General features: G+C 44.0%; 1 long non-coding RNA gene across 6 annotated transcripts; it reads right to left on the bottom strand.

The window, feature by feature from the left end:
* Positions 1–333: 333 nt before the first annotated feature.
* On the bottom strand, positions 334–2894 carry LOC109776733 (uncharacterized). 6 transcript variants are annotated; one of them, XR_012181782.1, is made up of 4 exons: positions 1879–2894; positions 1670–1805; positions 787–939; positions 334–490 (listed from the first exon to the last, which is right to left on the bottom strand). It is a non-coding gene; the product is annotated as an uncharacterized lncRNA (long non-coding RNA). The 6 variants fall into 6 exon arrangements; XR_012181781.1 differs by having other exon boundaries at positions 1570–1805; XR_012181785.1 differs by having other exon boundaries at positions 1570–1825.
* Positions 2895–17979: the final 15085 nt, after the last annotated feature.

A 17979-nucleotide genomic window follows, 5' to 3' on the forward strand; every position in this document is an offset into this window, starting at 1 on the left:
CAATAAACTATGGCAACAATCCTTGTTTTCATGGCATTAGGCATGTTGCCACAACCCACTACACTTGTGGCAATACACTATGGCAACAATCCTTGTTTCCGTGGCATTAGGCATGTTGCCACGACCCACTACACTTGTGGCAATAAACTATGGCAACAATCCTTGTTTTCGTGGCATTAGGCATTGCCACGACCCATTGCACTTGTGGCATTAACTTATGGCAACAAATATTCCAGTCGTCGTAACAAAAAATTGCAACAGACTTGTCTTGGTGGTGATAAATAGGTATCACAACAGGTAAAATCTTTGTAGCGAGAAACTATTGTGACAATATTCAAAACCATATGTATGATATGTAGATTCAAAAAATTCATAATTCTCATAACAAATATCCATCAAATGAAACTCAAATGTAATTTAGCCATCCTAATTAACTACGAAGACTAAACTATCCATGATGTAGAGTCCAGTCCAACTAGTTTTTTGGATCCTGCAATCAAGAAATAAAAAAAATTCTAGTTAACGAGTCATGTAAAGTGAGCTTAGATATAGGGAAGGACAGTAGCATGATAGAGTGATAATATGATAGATAGATGGCATCTTGATTTTAATAACTATTCCATACATTGGTTCTGTTTCGTCTCCCGTGATACTCAACAATTAGACTCACATCTGATAGATGCAATGTTAGAAGGACTGAAACTAAGAATTCGAACTATATAAAAAATGCATGGATTTGTGTAATCTGAATAAAAAAATCAATACAGAGTAGACGGGTTGACATACTTGCTACTTCCTCTTGCTGCTTGGATAACTTTGTAGTCCAATATGCTTTGTCCAACATTTAGACTTTCCCCTTCAAAGACACATTGTCTCCGAAAGTTGGAAGATTCTATATTTTATATCCCTTATCTTTTGAGAAAATATATGTGAGTGAACCTGAATGTGGATGTATAAGATTAGTATGAAACCACAAAAAATGCAATGATGCATACTTACATGCAAGGCAACCATTATCTTTCTAACTTATAAAAGACAATATATTAATACAACCATGTTTGATCTCAACTTTCTAGAGATCCAATGATAGCAAGCTTGTTAGGAAAGAAACATATGATTATTTTTAGGACAAATGGCCAAAGTTTTTATAGAACTGGCATGTAATACACATAACATGAGATGTTAGTTTACCTAATTTTTTTATTAAATGGAGTGGCACAATTGGAAATAGTCGCACTTCAAAGAGTTATAGATCATCTAGTTTGTTCTGCTCATAAGCCCAATTACAATTAACCATATTATTAATACATGAGCAGCAACTATAACATTAAAAGTGTAGGCTTTACTAGAGAATATTTGTGACATGTAATTACCTCATATATTCATAATTATGTTAGCGAAAGATCAATACACCTTAATTTCTACATTATTATTGAAAATCTGAAGGCTGTTTCTTCTAGTATATATTGACACCAAGACATGCCTTAATATCTCATCTTACAAATTTCCATCTTGTCGTAGAAACTAAAACAATCTGGCATTGAAAACTATACAAAAACATATCACTACCTTAAATGTCAAATTTACATCTTTTGCGCAACTATCTCCTACAACACTTAATCAGCATCATGAGAATAGAAGATACTTGTCGCATGGAAGATATATATACATTTGTAGAAATATATGAGAACGTTCTAGCTCGCTGATGACAATTCGCCGACTTGGCCCCATTCATACGCGAGTACTTTTCGGCATGGGGCGACCATGATGACGACAAAGGATGGCAATTCCTCTTTGACATGATCCTGCACAAAGCAAACTCCATCTGTATTAATTGATTAACAATGAATCAACGTACACAATAGTTAGAAAGCTAACCATCAGACTGATCGGTTCTTGCTAGATACAACACACTACGCACGCACGCTGAATTCCTGGATTAATTAGAGACTTATTAGTACTACTCCAACATGTAAAAAGTACCACATCCAACACACGACGGTATAGACTATAAATATATTCACATGCATCCATGGCGTGCATAATGTTTTTTATGCACAAGAATCTGAGCCCGTCGTCTATGATAGAAACTGCTTCTAGGCTGCCACTCGTCCTGTGATGCCAACGACGGGACTGCTCATGCTTGAACGTGCAGCAACAGCCAGGCGTGAGTGGACCTGAACGCATTGTCGCCACCCCACCAAGGACAATCCCGGCACCACTAACATCGGAGTTAAACAGAGATCAAAAGTCTACAGCTATGTCAACAGCGGATGGAAAAGCCCAAAAAATGACTTTGGACTAACCGTATTCCCTTACAGATAGGTCTGATGGAGATCTGAAGCTCCATGAGTTCTTGGTCTCGATAAAGGCCACTGATGCCGGCCTCGTCCAGACCCGCGTCACCAGTGCGCCGTCTGTGGAGATCCATGCAGCGTCTATTGTGGATGAGGACGAGGACGAAGAGATTGGCGCCCCTGCTATGAGAGAAGGGCGACTCACCGTCTTTGACGGATCTGGACGGCGCTGCTATGAGTATGCGATGCAGGAGGCTCGAGGAGGAGTAGGAGGGATGCGGGCGGCCACGATCGGATGGGGGCGGCGCACGGAGTGGGAGAAGGGACGTGGTTAGGTCTTTGTGTTCGATGCAGGGTTAAATCGATCGAAATTTGACACCCCGCGTAAGGCACTGAGAATTTTTCCTCCCCGCGCGCTCCGCCCTCGCTAATCTTTTCACATTGATATTTTGTCCTTCATTGGCGGCTGATAGGACCTGCTTAATTTTGGCCCCACGTGACATAGTCTATGCAAAATTTTATTAGAATTCCCAGTTTTATAACATTATTACATAGACTTACAGTAAAAAAAGTATAATTACAGTAATAAAAAAACAAAAACACTTAAATGAACCTTGTAAACCATAGAAAAATTAGAGTCAGAATTTTTGCGCTCACAAATAATTGATTTTCCCAACCATCTTGTGTGTATGACCTAAGCTTGTACATATGTCTAAAATGTATTTATCTTATTTATTTTTAAATTTTATTTGAGATATAAATTGTTATTATGGTAGAAACAACGATACACACGTAATCGCAACATAATCTAGTATCCTAAATAGTTCATCCCCACTATATGATTTCGGTGTATACAATGGGTGGGTTTCTCTACTTGGGCCTTATGAGGCTATAGAATAGAGCTATATTTATTATAAATATTAGCCACACCTTTATCTTGTTTCCTCTCGTAACCCTAGGTTGCTTGGGCAAACTTCTCCCTCGAGACTTAACCGTCGAGCCCGTGGATTCGCATTCCCTCTGCTTATCGCTCCGGCAGCCGGTGGCACAGAGCGGAACTCTGGTGCATCCGCTCTGGTTAGTTGTTTAGGTTAGGGTTTTTTAGTCCTCGCAGGAGCGACGCTCGGGCGGATGGTGGCGTCTCTTTTTCGGGCCTGTCTTCTGGGCTATGATCCACCTCAAGTCCGGCCGTTTAGACGTAGTCGAGGAGCTCCGGCGTAGATTTTTGCCGTCTCCTTGGGGTGATGAAGTTAGGGTTTCTCGTATAGTGGCAAGATTTGGTGTCACTCGTTACCCAGATCTATGCAAGAGTAAAACTGCTACGACTACGGCTCCAGGACGTTGGCCCTTAGGAACACGTGCACGAAGATTTCTCGGTTGACATCGACAAGGTCAAGCCGGCTCCATTACAAGAGCGGCAACAGTGGAGCGTCGGCATCTCGTCCTAGCGGCAGTAGTGGTTATTCGATGGTCTCGAAATCTCGATGTAATTTTTATTATGTTTAAGATGCTTTGTACTTTCAGTGAACTTTTATACCATATCTGTTCATTTTCGCAAAATTATAGGGTTATTTATCGTGTTCTCCCTAGTGGTTCAAGTCAGGCACTAAACATTTTCACCTGATGAAATCAAACAAATATCACTAGCTATTCAAACTAACTTCTCAAGCACAAAAGAGTTATCACCCACGAGAGTTCCTTTTGGTTGCTCAAAAAGTAGGAGAACAAAATTATGGCATAACAAGTGGCATTTTTAATTTAATATTTGTCATTACAAAAGGTACTAAAGAAATTTTCTATTTTACTGAGGGTAATAAACTGTGTTTGGCTATGTATCATTGAAAGGTCGTGCGAAAATGTGATTGGGAAATTATTAAAATCATTCATAGAAAGCTATGCCATGGCACTTACTTTTTTTATTTTATACTTTTATCTTAATCTTTTGTGTTTAGATACTACATATGCATCGAGGAATTTTCTTGGATTTTCAACATAATACTCTATTTATTCTCTTTTATTTTTCTAGAAAATAAAATATATTTACAACTTTCTTCACTTATTTGGGATGAATCTCTTATGAAGCCAACAAGTTGTTCCATATGCTCTCTCTTACAGAATTTCTATACAACGCTAACTGCGTCAAATTACAAGGAAAGGTACACATATTGTGCGAACTGGGCCAACCCATATTTGGCTGTACATAAAGCATTCTTTTTTCTGGTTTTGGTAATCTTCTAGAAGTTTCCTGTCAGTTTTACCTGTTTTAGGGACCTTCTATAAAGTAAGGTTCCTGAACTGGTTTTACGTTTCTTTTATATGTTTTCTCGGTTTTTGGGTTTTCTTTTTTAATTATTTTATGTTTTCTCCTTATCATTTTTTCCTTTTTCCTTTTTTATTTCTTTTATTCATAAATTCATAATTTCAAAAATGTTCATATGTGAAATGCTGAGAATTTTAAACAATATTCCTTTTCTAAATGACCTAGAATTACAAATTTTATTTAAGTTTTATAAAATCTTCAGGAATTTCTATATTGTTCTTACTTAAAAATTCCAAATATTTTAAATTTCCTCGAAAAATCACCAAAAATGTTTTGAATTCAAATTTTTGTTCATGTCTTTATTAAAATTTTGAGATTTCAAATTTTTTCGATTTTTTAAACAATCACATTACAAATTTTGTTTGTGTTTTTCAAAAATGTTCAACAAAATGAAAATTCTGAAATTTGTTTGTGTTTTCTAAAAGCTGATTTGGGACTTTGAATTTTCTATCAAATCAGCAACTGAAGTTAGTTCAAATATTCACGTTGCCATTTAGTCATCAGCATCCATTAGCTGTATTGGCCAGCAGCTTCCATTAAATGGTGGTTGGTGCCGGTTCGAGAGGAGAGCTCCTCTTCGGCGCCCTCAGCGCCCTTAGGGGAGAGGTCGCCCGATGGTGCGCTATAGTGGGCCGGCCCAACGTTGCTCGTGTCTATGCTAAAGAAAAAACAAATCCTCAGAAAAAATATGACGGAACTATTAATCGAACACACATGCCAACGCGAGGAACTTGCGCACAGTACCAATGCACCTCGTCGACTTTGGTGTGTTTATTCCGAAAACAGACTATATGAATTGTTTCCGTGGCAGTACATTTTTTTAAAGAAAACATAAATTTGGAAAACGATCCACATTTTCTTTGAAGTTCATCCATTTTGTAAGACAATTCACGGCTTTTCAAAGGAAATTTCCCAAAAATCTAAAAAGTTTATCAAATTTGAAAAAAATCATCGTATTTGAAAAAAGTTCATCGAGTTTGAAAAAAGTTCATCGATTTTGAAAAAGTTCATCAAATTTGAAAAAAATTCAACAATTTTAGAAAAAAAGTTTGTACAATTTGAAAAAAGTTCATCTAATTTGAAAATGAGTTCATCAATTTTGAAAAAAAATTCATCGATTTTGAAAAAAGTTCGTCGAATTCGAAAAAGTTCATCTAATTGGAAAAAAAGTTCATCAATTTTGCAGAAACTTCGTCATCTTCCAAAAAGGTTCGCGCATTGAAGGAAAAAAGAGAGAAAGGAAAGCAAAATGGAAAACAACGCATTCTTTTTCATTTTATAAAGAATACCTAAAACTATTCTAGCACATCTGGTAATCTCATCCCATTAGTTGGTTTGCTCCCTACTTAAACAAAATGAACACGGTTCGATTCACAGCGAACGCACTATTTTTTGGTTCGCTCCTGTACCTAATGGCCTGTATTCGACGCTTAAAGCGGATGACTGGGCCAAGCCTCTTGTGCCGCTCTCTTACAGCCCTGTCTAGTTGGTTCGCTTTTTCTCAAAAAAAGAGAGTCTAGTTGGCCCGCTTAGCTTTGGGCGACTGGCCCATTGGTGGATTAGAAAAAATGGAGATGGCTTCCAGGCCCAACTGCCCAACCAAATTCTAAATAATGTAATAACGTGGGCTTAAATAGCTCATGGCTGCTTGGTGTGATGGTTAGGCTCGTGTGCTGTGGATCCATTTGTCCCTATTTCGAATCCTATGCCAACATGTTTTTTTGCCATTTGAATCATGTGTCATGTTGGTCCTGTTCGGGCCCTAGTTGATGAATACATCAAAATATTTGCCTTTTGAATTATGTGTCATGCTGGTCTTGTTCGGGTCCTAGTTGATGAATACATCAAAATATAAATAACTAATTTAATATAGAAAAGCGAGTCTTATGTGCTTTGATAATTATTATTTATTAATGTAGTTAATAATATTCTTCGCTTCCTCCCTTGAATTTGTAAAACTATAAAGCAACATACAATTATGTGTTACTAGAAGCATGCACGTAACACATCTTCAGCGGCAGAAATATGTAATAGTTATTGCAATGCAACGAAGGTGAGGCAAAAAGTCACCCTATTACAACCAATACATGCTTTGTTGCAATATGAAGCCATGTTTTTTGCAACATTATCTATGACTAGCGCCACATGTCAGGATTATTGCAATATATGTCTAAATATTACCACAAAGATGTACTTTGTTGCAATACCTAGCCTTTATTGGAACAAGATGACCCATTCACACAATGGGACGGAACTGTCGCAATATCGCTGCCATATTACAACGCCGATGCCGCTTGTGGCAATACATGGCTTCTATTGCAACAAAATGAGTACTTAGCGCGATGAAACGAAGTTGTGGCGATATGTAGATCCTATTACCACGAACTGGAATTTTGTGGTAATATAGCACTTTATTGCAACAAAAGATAGTTGTAGCAATAATGTTTGTTGCAATAGACCGGAATCCTTGTAGTGTACTCGTATATATACATAATTTTTCCTTGTCTCAAACGCTGCAGTTTTTGAAGTAATTCACGTTGATAATATGGTGGAACCCAACGAGTACGCATAGCAGTCTTCAAAGCAGCCCAAGTAGTAGGGATATGATCATGATATAATCTACAATGTTCAGACCATCAAACAGAAGCAAACCTAGTGAATTCACAAACAGCAGCAGCAACATGTCTATCCTCATGATACTGTAAGCATGTGAAACGTTGTTTAGTTTCTAACTCCCAAGTAAGATATACATCAGGATTGTATCTACCCTCAAACGGTGGGATATTCAATTTTAGTTTAGGAATATGGTCATAATCTCGTACCTGAGGTGGTGCTGTAGCCCTACCATTGCAATTATATGCATGAGGTCGACCTGGTGGTGGTGGTGCTGGTAGTTGCACGTAGTTCTGATTTTGATCGATCTCATCCTCGTAATAGTCCTCCAACCCTGCAGTAGTAGCAGGAGCTACAGAAGCATCAACAGTAGTAGCAGCGGCACCAGAATTTTGTCCTGGCTCAAGAGGAACACGGCCCGCTTGGCGGAGGGCTATTTCGCGACGTCGAGGTGGTGGTTATTGTTGTTGTTGTAATGGTGTAGCAGATGCAGGTGGTGGTTGTGGAAGACGTGCGAGTACATCATCGAACTTGGCGTCCAAATTGGCGTCCAACTTGGCGTCAATTGTCTTCTTAATGTCACCAATCCTCTCCAATGCCTTTCCATAGCTGGCCATGACGTGTTCCACCTGCTGACTCAACATTTGCTGAAATTTATCATGAAGCTCTTTCTTCGTCATGTTATCCCAGTAAATCTCGTCGGCTTGTGGTCCTTCCATGGTTAGCAGCAATAGAAACACACAGGAATATGATCCTACAAACTACTAGAAAGTAGCGGCGTGTCACAAATCCGTCAAGCAAATCTCAAATTCTTACCAGTTCTTATCCAGCAGCAGGTGGTGATCGGCAACGGCTGTAGCCAAAACTCTCAAAGCTTGGATAGAGCGATTACCAGGGATAGTCCCACGCACGACGTAGATGTATGTGGAGCTTGGAAGGCTTATAATATGGTAGCAAAAAGGGTCAGCAATAATCAATTCAGAGATGCAAAGTTGAATAAACGCTCAACGACGGTACTATGTTGGTCCTAGGCTAGACCGTACTAGAGACGCGAGGCTGGAACACTAACAAAATCATGGCGCAGCACGTAAACAAGGGGAAAGCACACTCTGGGAATTTTTTTCGCTCTTTTTTTTGCGCTCCTTTTTTTGCGCTCCTCTTTTTTGCAAAAAAATCACTATAATGGCGAGTGTCTCAAAATTGTTGCCAAGTCAAATTGACACGATAGGCATGAATTTTTTTTGACTAATTTTTTCGGAAATCAGGGCACCGACGACGAAAAAGTGCGACAAAAAATCACTATGATGGTGAGTGTCTCAAAGCGCTCCCTGGGACTTAAAAATAGGATAGAAAAAATATTTTAGATCGCTGAAATTTTGGCCTAAAAACTACCAGGGGGTCTCTAGACATTTTTTTTCCGAAACCTACTCAGGCAAGGAAACATGAATCAGAAAATAGATGGATCTCGAAAACAAACCTAATATGAAAAGAACTCGGATTGGTGGTGGATATATGGTGGTAGGATATGGCAGTGTTGGTTTGATATGGCAACAATGGTGGTATATGGTAGCGGTGGTAGGATATGGTAGTGGTGATGGTATATGGCAGCGGTGGTAGGATATGGCAGTGGTGGTGGTATATGGCAGCAACGATGAAGAGGGTTCGGCGGCGGCGTGACAAATTGTAATAGAACTCGAAACTCTAAAGGACTAGACGCTAAGACCAGCAACTAGACACGATGATGCAACCACAAATTCAACAAAGCAAAACCCTAAAAAGATTATGCAAAGGCTTAGATTGGTTCGGATATGATGAACTAACCATAATATTTTTTTGTGGCTTTTTCGTGGACTGTAGGTATGAAGAACAGACTTGATCTAAACTACAAAAAAATATAAAATCTCACCGAGCAACCTGGAAATCTGATACCACTTGATAGAGGCAAAGGTGTCCCGTGTTTCGATGAGATGGTGATTATCGTTTCGGAGGAGTAGACTTTGACGATCCGACTACGAACGTGCAAGGACGTCGCGCTTTAGCAAGCGCTAAACCAACTCCGAGAGGTTATTCACCACGCCGGAGTATGATCAACCTGACCATGAAGGTCTATTTCCTGTAGGCAAACGAAGAACAAGCAACAAACTAAAATTGCAATCTGGATATTGCGAATATAAGATGAAAGCTTTATTGATCAAGGTGGGGTTCTGTGACGCCTTGGTCTGGTTGTTGAACACAAACGAAATATGCGAAGTTGCATCTATGGGAAACTTTTAATCTAAACAAAACCCAAAGTCTAAACGATGCCCTATGGGCTGTATATATGGAGGATGAGGGGGGAATTTCGTGGCCCTTGGAGCAGGGGTCCGAAACCAACCCTAACTATTGTTTCCCCACACATACGGGCTCTAAAAACAACCTATAATCAAGTATTTCGAAATTACATGGGCCTGGCCCAATAATAAGGTGACGCAGTACCTAGAATAGCCTCTCGATGAAATTTATGAAGTGGCATCTTGTATATTTCGTCCAAGGCTTCATGCACTCATTATGGTGGCTTCAATGTCCTGGAATCCTCACTTGTAACTCCGTTCTTGTTCCCCTTGCGCATGCCATCATCTCCATGCTTGAACTTGCTCCAAGGTTCATCTTTCTTGTCCGAGCTAGGCCCTTCATTTGTAAGCAAAACAAATGTATCCAATTTAGGCAGCATCATATTCTCTTGAACATTAGAATCGTTACCAAGAAATGAAAGTACCTGGTAATTCAATTGGCGTGCGCGAGCTCTAGTGATTGGTCCAGTATGTATTGCAGCAAGGATGTATAGCAGCAGGGGTTGTGGGTGTAACAATGGTATGGATGTTCTCATCAAATCAAGAAGTTGATCATTCACGGAGACTCACAACTTGTGGTGAGGCAAGTGAACAAGGATTATCAAAGCCCATTGATGGAGGCATATGTGGAGGAAGTGAGGAAGTTGGAGGAGCGCTTTGATGGATCGCAAACAGAGCACGTACCACATGCGGAAAACAACATTGTTGATCATCTCTCAAAGTGCGCTGCGCAAAAACTCCCTATGGAACCAGGGACTTTTATTCTCCATCTGACTCAACCCTCCGTATTCCCGGCAACGATGGCCAGAAAGAGGAGGAAACTGGACTCCGGCAAGCCTCTCTCGGCAGAGCTCCTGAAGCCCCCAGTAGAGAGCTTGGCGGGAACAACTCCACTTCACCCAGTAAGCAGCACCCTCCCGCCAAACTACTAGTCTTTGCGGTTGAGGCATGTGCTCCCTTGAACAAAGAGGTGCCGCTGATCCTTGTTGTCAAGCCTCAGGCTCCAACTTGGGCGCGACACATAGTCCATTACCTCAAAACAGGGGAACTTCCCCAAGAGCAAGAAGAAGCTGAAAGAGTAGTCCGGAGGGCCGGTATGTATCAGTTCGTCGACAATACGCTATACAGAAGGAGGCCCAATGGTGTGAAATTGAAGTGCGTTTGTCGGGAAGAAGGAAAGGAACCATTGGCAGAGATACATAAGGGTATGTGTGGCTCCCATATTTGATCAAGGTCCCTGGTTGGAAAAGCTTTCTGGCAAGGTTTCTATTGGCCCACGGCCCTTCAAGATGCAATTGAGCTAGTCACCAGATGTGAAGCCTGCAAGTTCCACTCCAAGAATATCCATCAGCCTACTCAAGCTCTCGAGACGATCCCTTTGTCATGGTCATTTTTGGTCTGGGGCTCGACATCTTGGGCCCATTCCCCCGTGCTACCAGGGGTTTTGAATTCTTGTACGTTGCTATCGACAAGTTTACAAAGTGGCCGGAAGTGGAGCCCATGAGGAAGGTGACTGCACAGTCAGCTATCAAATTCTTGAAAGGATTGGTGTGACGTTTCGGAGTCATCACTAACAATGGCACCCAATTCACAAGCCTCGCCTTCATGCAATACATTCATGCCCTCGGAAGCAAGGTCTCGTTCGCCTCAGTTGTCCATCCCAGAAGCAACAGACAAGCTGAAAGGGCGAATGCTGTAGTGCTACAAGGACTCAAGACAAGAACATTTGATAGGCTGCAGAAGTGGGGCAGGTGATGGATCGATGAGCTGCCGGTGGTTCTTTGGTCCCTTCGTACGGCACCAAATTGAGCTACCGGCTAGAATCCCTTCTCCCTAGTCTATGGGGCAGAAGGAGTGATCCCCATGAAACTCATATGCGGGTCACCTCGAATACTTGCCTATGATGAAGTAGCGCAAGAACAACAGCAGCGTGACGAAGCTGTGCTACTTGAGGATAAGCGGCTCCGGGCTGCTACACATGTTGCATGCTACCAGCCCGCCCTGCGTCGCTATCATACCGCAGGGTTCATGCCTGGAGCCTTGAGGAAGGCGACCTTGTCCTTAGGCGCGTTCAGTCCGCCAAGTGTACAAACAAGTTAACGCCGAAGTGGGAAGGCCCTTACCGGGTAGTACGAGTCACCAGACTTGGCATAGCCCATCTGGAGACCAGAGATGGCACTCAGTTGCAAAACTCATGAAACATTGAGCATCTCCGTAAGTTCTACCCATAAGGCGCGGCTGTCGGGCCATGCCCGGCAGCCACCTTTTGTACAAGCCTTGCCGAAGTTGCATGTAACCCTTTGTACAAAGCCAGGTGCAGACCCTGAGCAACTTGCATGCATGCATAAGCATATCATTAGCATAGCATGGGCATGTAGATAAGATCATATGTAGCTCTATTTTCATCTACACTGAGCTGCAGGGTTCTTGCCGCGGACTGGGTCCCGAAGAGAAGGAATGGAGACAAGCCTACATAGTGGTCCCCCGCAAGCCAAATAGATAAGTTCCTTCTTATCCATATGTGTTCTGTAAAATGAATACTTGTGCATATGAAAACCTCGTCGCCTTCGAAGCATAGGTGCTCCCATCCTATGTCCCGAACGTTGCTTCGGTCAAGGTGGTTGTAGTGGCCTTTGATGGAGGAGGTTCGACGAGGAGCTGATTACTTTCCATAGTTTTGTGCCCGGCGGGCCAAGCCCCACGGCAACAAACGAAAGGCACCGGCAGGATAGCTTGCTGGAGGAAACTTGTTTACTTAAGCGTATAGAAGCATCTCACCTCTGCATGGGCATGATACATGCACAAGTACCAGACAAAGCTTGTTTTTTTTATAATATGCGGATAAGCAAGTATAGATCTTACAGAACACTAACATGGATAAAGAGGATTACATAATTTAGACTAAAGTTTGGCAAATGCCTACACATTTTAGACTGAAAAAAGATAAGTGCCCCGTAATCCCTTTCTTGTCCCTCTCCTCCTAGGAACTACGGTGGGAGGTGAAGAGGGCAAAAAGAGCGCCTGGGCAGAAGCCCGGCCTGACCCCGTCAGACCCCATGGCGAGGAGCCTGATGAGATCGGGGGGGGGACCAAGGTGATAGTGAAGAGAGTAGTGGAGATGACCCCCTGGTCAACGCCACCAGGGCTAGCACGATGCGGCAGGGCAAACAAAGCAGAAGCCCACGAGGAAGCCTGCGGTTGTTCAGCTGGAAGGCTGCTGGAGGAGCCGGAGACACCATCCAAACCTCCATATCCAACTCCCCGGCAAATCGCCTTGCCGGAGAGGAGATGCAGGTGCAGATGGTGGTGCCACCGCCTGACGGTGATAGTGCGACTTATGTTCAACCGGAGCCGGAGCCGTCGTCCTCCCCATCGACACTGTCGTCCTTCCCATCGATGTCGTCGTCATCGCCGTCACTGTCCTCCTTGTCGCTATCGCTTGAGGAGGAGCTTTCGTCGTCGGTTGAGCTCTCCACGCAACACCCTAAGCGAGCACCCGAGCGTGCGAAGACTTTGACGGAGAGCAGGGTGGCATCCATTAACTTAAAATGGAGGACGTTCCTGACTGCCAAGCTATGGGCATGAGCAAAATTCTTCCAACCGCACCGGAGGAGCATGACATGAGTTGCGGGGAACTCCACGTCCGCCCGCATGCTTCCATTCCAGCAGCCCCTCATGTGCAGCCTCAGCCCCGACGGCTGCTCAACCTCCATCACTCTCGCGAATGGAATGGGGAGACGAAGACGGCTGCGTGAAGACTCTCACAGCTTGACAATGAACTCCAGCGGCTGGTCCCTGACAAGGCCTTCGTTGGGACCCTGGACGGTCAGAGGAGGCGCGATAAGCACACCACCCCATCCTCCTCTACCCCTAGAGCCACGACGACCACGCCCCCGTCCTCTCCCACCTCCCCTCATGGCGGGCTCTGCTTCCACATCTCCTGTGGGAGGAGGGAGGCGTTGTCGAGCAGAAGCCCTCGTCGCCGCTACTAGAGTACCACTGCATCCTCTTCCCCTCACCATGATGAAGAAACGACACCAAGAAGAAAGAAGGAGGAGATGGGTGTGAGCCTGCGCCCCGCCCGCGTCCCTTTTTAAAAGGAAACGAGGCTGGGCGCTGGCTCCTCACTCAGGGGAAGCAACCGCCTCGCTCCCCAATCCGGCTCCCCCCGGGCCATCAACGGCTCGTGGAATCAACGCCGACCTCCTGCGCCAATCCATGGCATCTGGTTTTCTGCCATGGCACACATTTCCGCGCCCTCCGCATCTGCCACCAGCCCTGCGCAACGCATGCAGCACACGTGGCAGAAACGCTAGAAGCGGAGAAGCTAGTGGAATGGCAGTTACCGCCCCGTGAACATGGGACGTGGGTATCCCATGGATCGTGCCTCGCAAACTCCCCCATAACGTCTTGCACAATGCGTGGAAAAACCGGAAACTGACTCAAGTACAGCTTAATGAAGAAGCAAAGAAGATCTCAAAGGGTGAGCTACCATAAACTCCTCGCCTGTGTATGATAGAAGCGGGGTGTCCCAATCTTTCGATGAGATGATAGCTATCGATTTTGTGGAGTCGACTTTTACGATCCGACTACAAACGTGGATGACGTTGCGCCTTAGCAATCGCTAAACCAATCTCTTGAAGTTACTGACGATGCTGGAAGCACGATCAGCCTGACCACGAAGGTCTATTCCTGCACGCAATCGAAGAACAATCAAGAATATGATAAAAGCAATCTGAATATTATGAATATAGATGAAGTATTGATAAATGTGGGGATCCAAAAGCGGTCTTGGTCTGGTCGTTGGACACAAACGAAGTACACGAAGTTGCAATGGCTAACTTTTAACTAAACAAATCCCAAGGAAAAAGCTACTAGATGGATCTACTTATATAGGAGCAAGGGGTGGCGGCCAAGGAGGTGGGAGGACGTCCCAAGGCAGCCTAAAACTAACCCTAGGTCGTACAAGGCTCATGGGCCGAAGTGAAGGTGTTGCAATACCTTTGGACTTCTAGCTTGACTCGGATTCTGCTGCAGCATCAGATTATTTTGTCGATAACTCAACGCTCTGGTTGCATTTGAAGGTGAATCCAATTGGGTTGGAAAGAGCACGAAATCTACTTTCCAACAAAAAAGAATCACCCAATTCGAAGTCCGTGTGAAAGAGTTTTTGGCGTTTTGCATCAGGTATGTCTCTGCAGTCCGAATCTGAATCCAGAACGTGAGAGACTTGGACTCTTATCTTCTCTCGGCAAAAAAGTGACGTAAGAGGACTTTTTGAACAGCACCTAAACTTCTCTTTTTCCCTTATCTTCATATGTGGATTGTACAAATGTCCCATACACCTACAATTAGACATTGCACAAAAGTCTGTGAAGTTTTTTTGTCCTGGATGACATAACTAAATTATTGCATAGTTTGCATTAGAAATCACCTCATAAATATACATGTATGCAATATTTTTGGTCATATCCAAGGAAGTCATGTCCTCATCAGTGTACTAGACAGGGCCTACCCTGACGATGCTCGGCAGCACGTTCGGGCCAGGTCCGGGGCTCCTGTCGGTGCAACAACTCCCGGCGTGTGACGCTCGAACTGTACACAGGCTCAAGGGCAAGGTTGCAACATCCAAGACAAGGCCAAGTAGAAGAGATAGATCTTTCAGAAACCAAAGGGCGGATTAAGAAGACCAAGACCAACCAAGTGAGTAAGATGTCATTAAGGAAAAACCTCCCTTGTCGGGCAGGCAAGCCTGTCGAGGTCGAGGTCAACCAGAAGACAAGTTTCGAGACTCCCCCGGCAAGCTTGCCGGGGGAGCCAAGGGCGGTTTGCCCTGCCAAGGCTCAACCACTCCACTGTTGGGGAAGGTAGCAATAATTCAAAATTTTCCTACGTGTCACGAAGATCAATCTAGGAGATGCTAGAAACGAGAGAGAGGGAGTGCATCTTCATACCCTTGAAGATCGCTAAGCGGAAGCGTTACAAGAACGCGGTTGATGGAGTCGTACTCGCGGGGATTCAAATCGCGGAAGATCTGATCTAGCGCCGAACGGACGGCGCCTCCGCATTCAACACACGTACAGCCCGGGGACGTCTCCTCCTTCTTGATCCAGCAAGGGGAGAGGAGAAGTTGAGGGAGAACTCCAGCAGCACGACGGCGTGGTGGCGATGGAGCTCGTGGTTCTCCGGCAGAGCTTCGCTAAGCACTACGGAGGAGGAGGAGGAGTTGGAGGAGGAGAGGGCTGCGCCAGGCAAGGGGTGCGGCTGCCCTCTCTCTCCCTCACTATATATAGGGGGAAGGGGGTAGAGGATGCGCCCTAGGGTTCCCTACGGGAGGGGCGGCGGCCACAGGGGAAACCCTAGATGGGTTTGGGCGCCCCCACCCTTGGGAAACTTGCCCCCCCAAGCCTGGAGGGGAGGCTGCCCTAGGGGAGGCGCCCCCACCTCTCCACGTTATGTGAGAGGGGTTGGGAGGGGAGCACAGCCCCTTAGTGGGCTAGTGTGCCCCCTCCCCTTGGCCCATAAGGCCCCCCAACGCTTGCCGGGGCCTCCGAAACACCTTTCGGTCACGCTGGTCGTCACCCGCTACTCCCAGAACAATTCCGGACTCCAATACCCTTCGTCCAATATATCGATCTTCACCTCCGGACCACTCCGGAGTTCCTCGTCATGTCCGGGATCTCATCCGGGACTCCGAACAACCTTCGGTAACCACATACTATTTCCCATAAGAACTCTAGCGTCACCGAACCTTAAGTGTGTAGACCCTACAGGTTCGGGAACCATGCAGACATGACCGAGACACCTCTCCGGCCAATAACCAATAGCGGGATCTAGATACCCATATTGGCTCCCACATGTTCCACGATGATCTCATCGGATGAACCACGATGTCGGGGATTCAATCAATCCCGTATACAATTCCCTTTGTCTATCGGTATGTTACTTGCCCGAGATTCGATCATCTGTATCCCAATACCTCGTTCAATCTTGTTACCGGCAAGTCTCTTTACTCGTTACGTAACGCATGATCCCGTGGCTAACTCATTAGTCACATTGAGCTCATTATGATGATGCATTACCGAGTGGGCCCAGAGATACCTCTCCGTCAGGAGTGACAAATCCCAGTCTCGATTCGTGCCAACCCAACAGACACTTTCGGAGATACCTGTAGTGCACCTTTATAGCCACCCAGTTACGTTGTGACGTTTGGTACACCCAAAGCATTCCTACAGTATCCGGGAGTTGCACAATCTCATGGTCTAAGGAAACGATACTTGACATTAGAAAAGCTCTTAGCAAACGAACTACACGATCTTGTGCTATGCTTAGGATTGGGTCTTGTCCATCACATCATTCTCCTAATGATGTGATCCCGTTATCAATGACATCCAATGTCCACGGTCAGGAAACCATAACCATCTATTGATCAACGAACTAGTCAACTAGAGGCTTACTAGGGACACGGTCTATGTATTCACACATGTATTATGGTTTCCATTTAATACAATTATAGCATGAACAATAGACAATTATCATGAACAAGGAAATACAATAATAACCATTTTATTATTGCCTCTAGGGCATATTTCCAACAGTCTCCCACTTGCACTAGAGTCAATAATCTAGTTCACATCACTATGTGATTGTAATGAATCCAACACCCATGGGGTTTGTTCATATCTCGCTTGTGAGAGAGGTTTTTAGTCAACGGGTTTAAACCTTCCAGATCTGTGTGTGCTTTACAAATCTCTATGTCATCTAGTAGATGCAGCTACCACGCGCTACTAGGAGCTATTCCAAATAACTGCTCTACTATACGAATCCGGTTTACTACTCAGAGTCATCTGGATTAGTGTCAAAGTTTGCATCGACGTAACCCTTTACGACGAACTCTTTTTCCACCTCCATAATAGTGAAAATTCCTTAGTCCACTAGATACTAAGGATAAGTTCGACCGCTGTCATGTGATCCATTCTTGGATCACTCTTGTACCCCTTGACTGACTCATGGCAAGGCACACTTCAGGTGCGGTACACAGCATAGCATACTTTAGAGCCTACGTCTAAAGCATAGGGGACAACCTTCGTCCTTTCTCTCTCTTCTGCCGTGGTCATGTTTTGAGTCTTACTCAATACTCACACCTTGTAACACAGCCAAGAACTCCTTCTTTGCTGATCTATTTTGAACTCCTTCAAAATCTTGTCACGGTATGTATTCATTTGAAAGTACTATTAAGCGTTTTTGATCTATCCTTATAGATCTTGATGCTCAATGTTCAAGTAGCTTAATCCAGGTTTTCCATTGAAAAACACTTTTCAAATAACCCTGTATGCTTTCCAGAAATTCTACATCATTTCTGATCAACAATATGTTAACAACATATACTCATAAAAAATTCTATAGTGCTCCCACTCAC

Source organism: Aegilops tauschii, chromosome 4 (genome assembly GCF_002575655.3).
Source record: "Aegilops tauschii subsp. strangulata cultivar AL8/78 chromosome 4, Aet v6.0, whole genome shotgun sequence".
NCBI lineage: Eukaryota > Viridiplantae > Streptophyta > Magnoliopsida > Poales > Poaceae > Aegilops > Aegilops tauschii.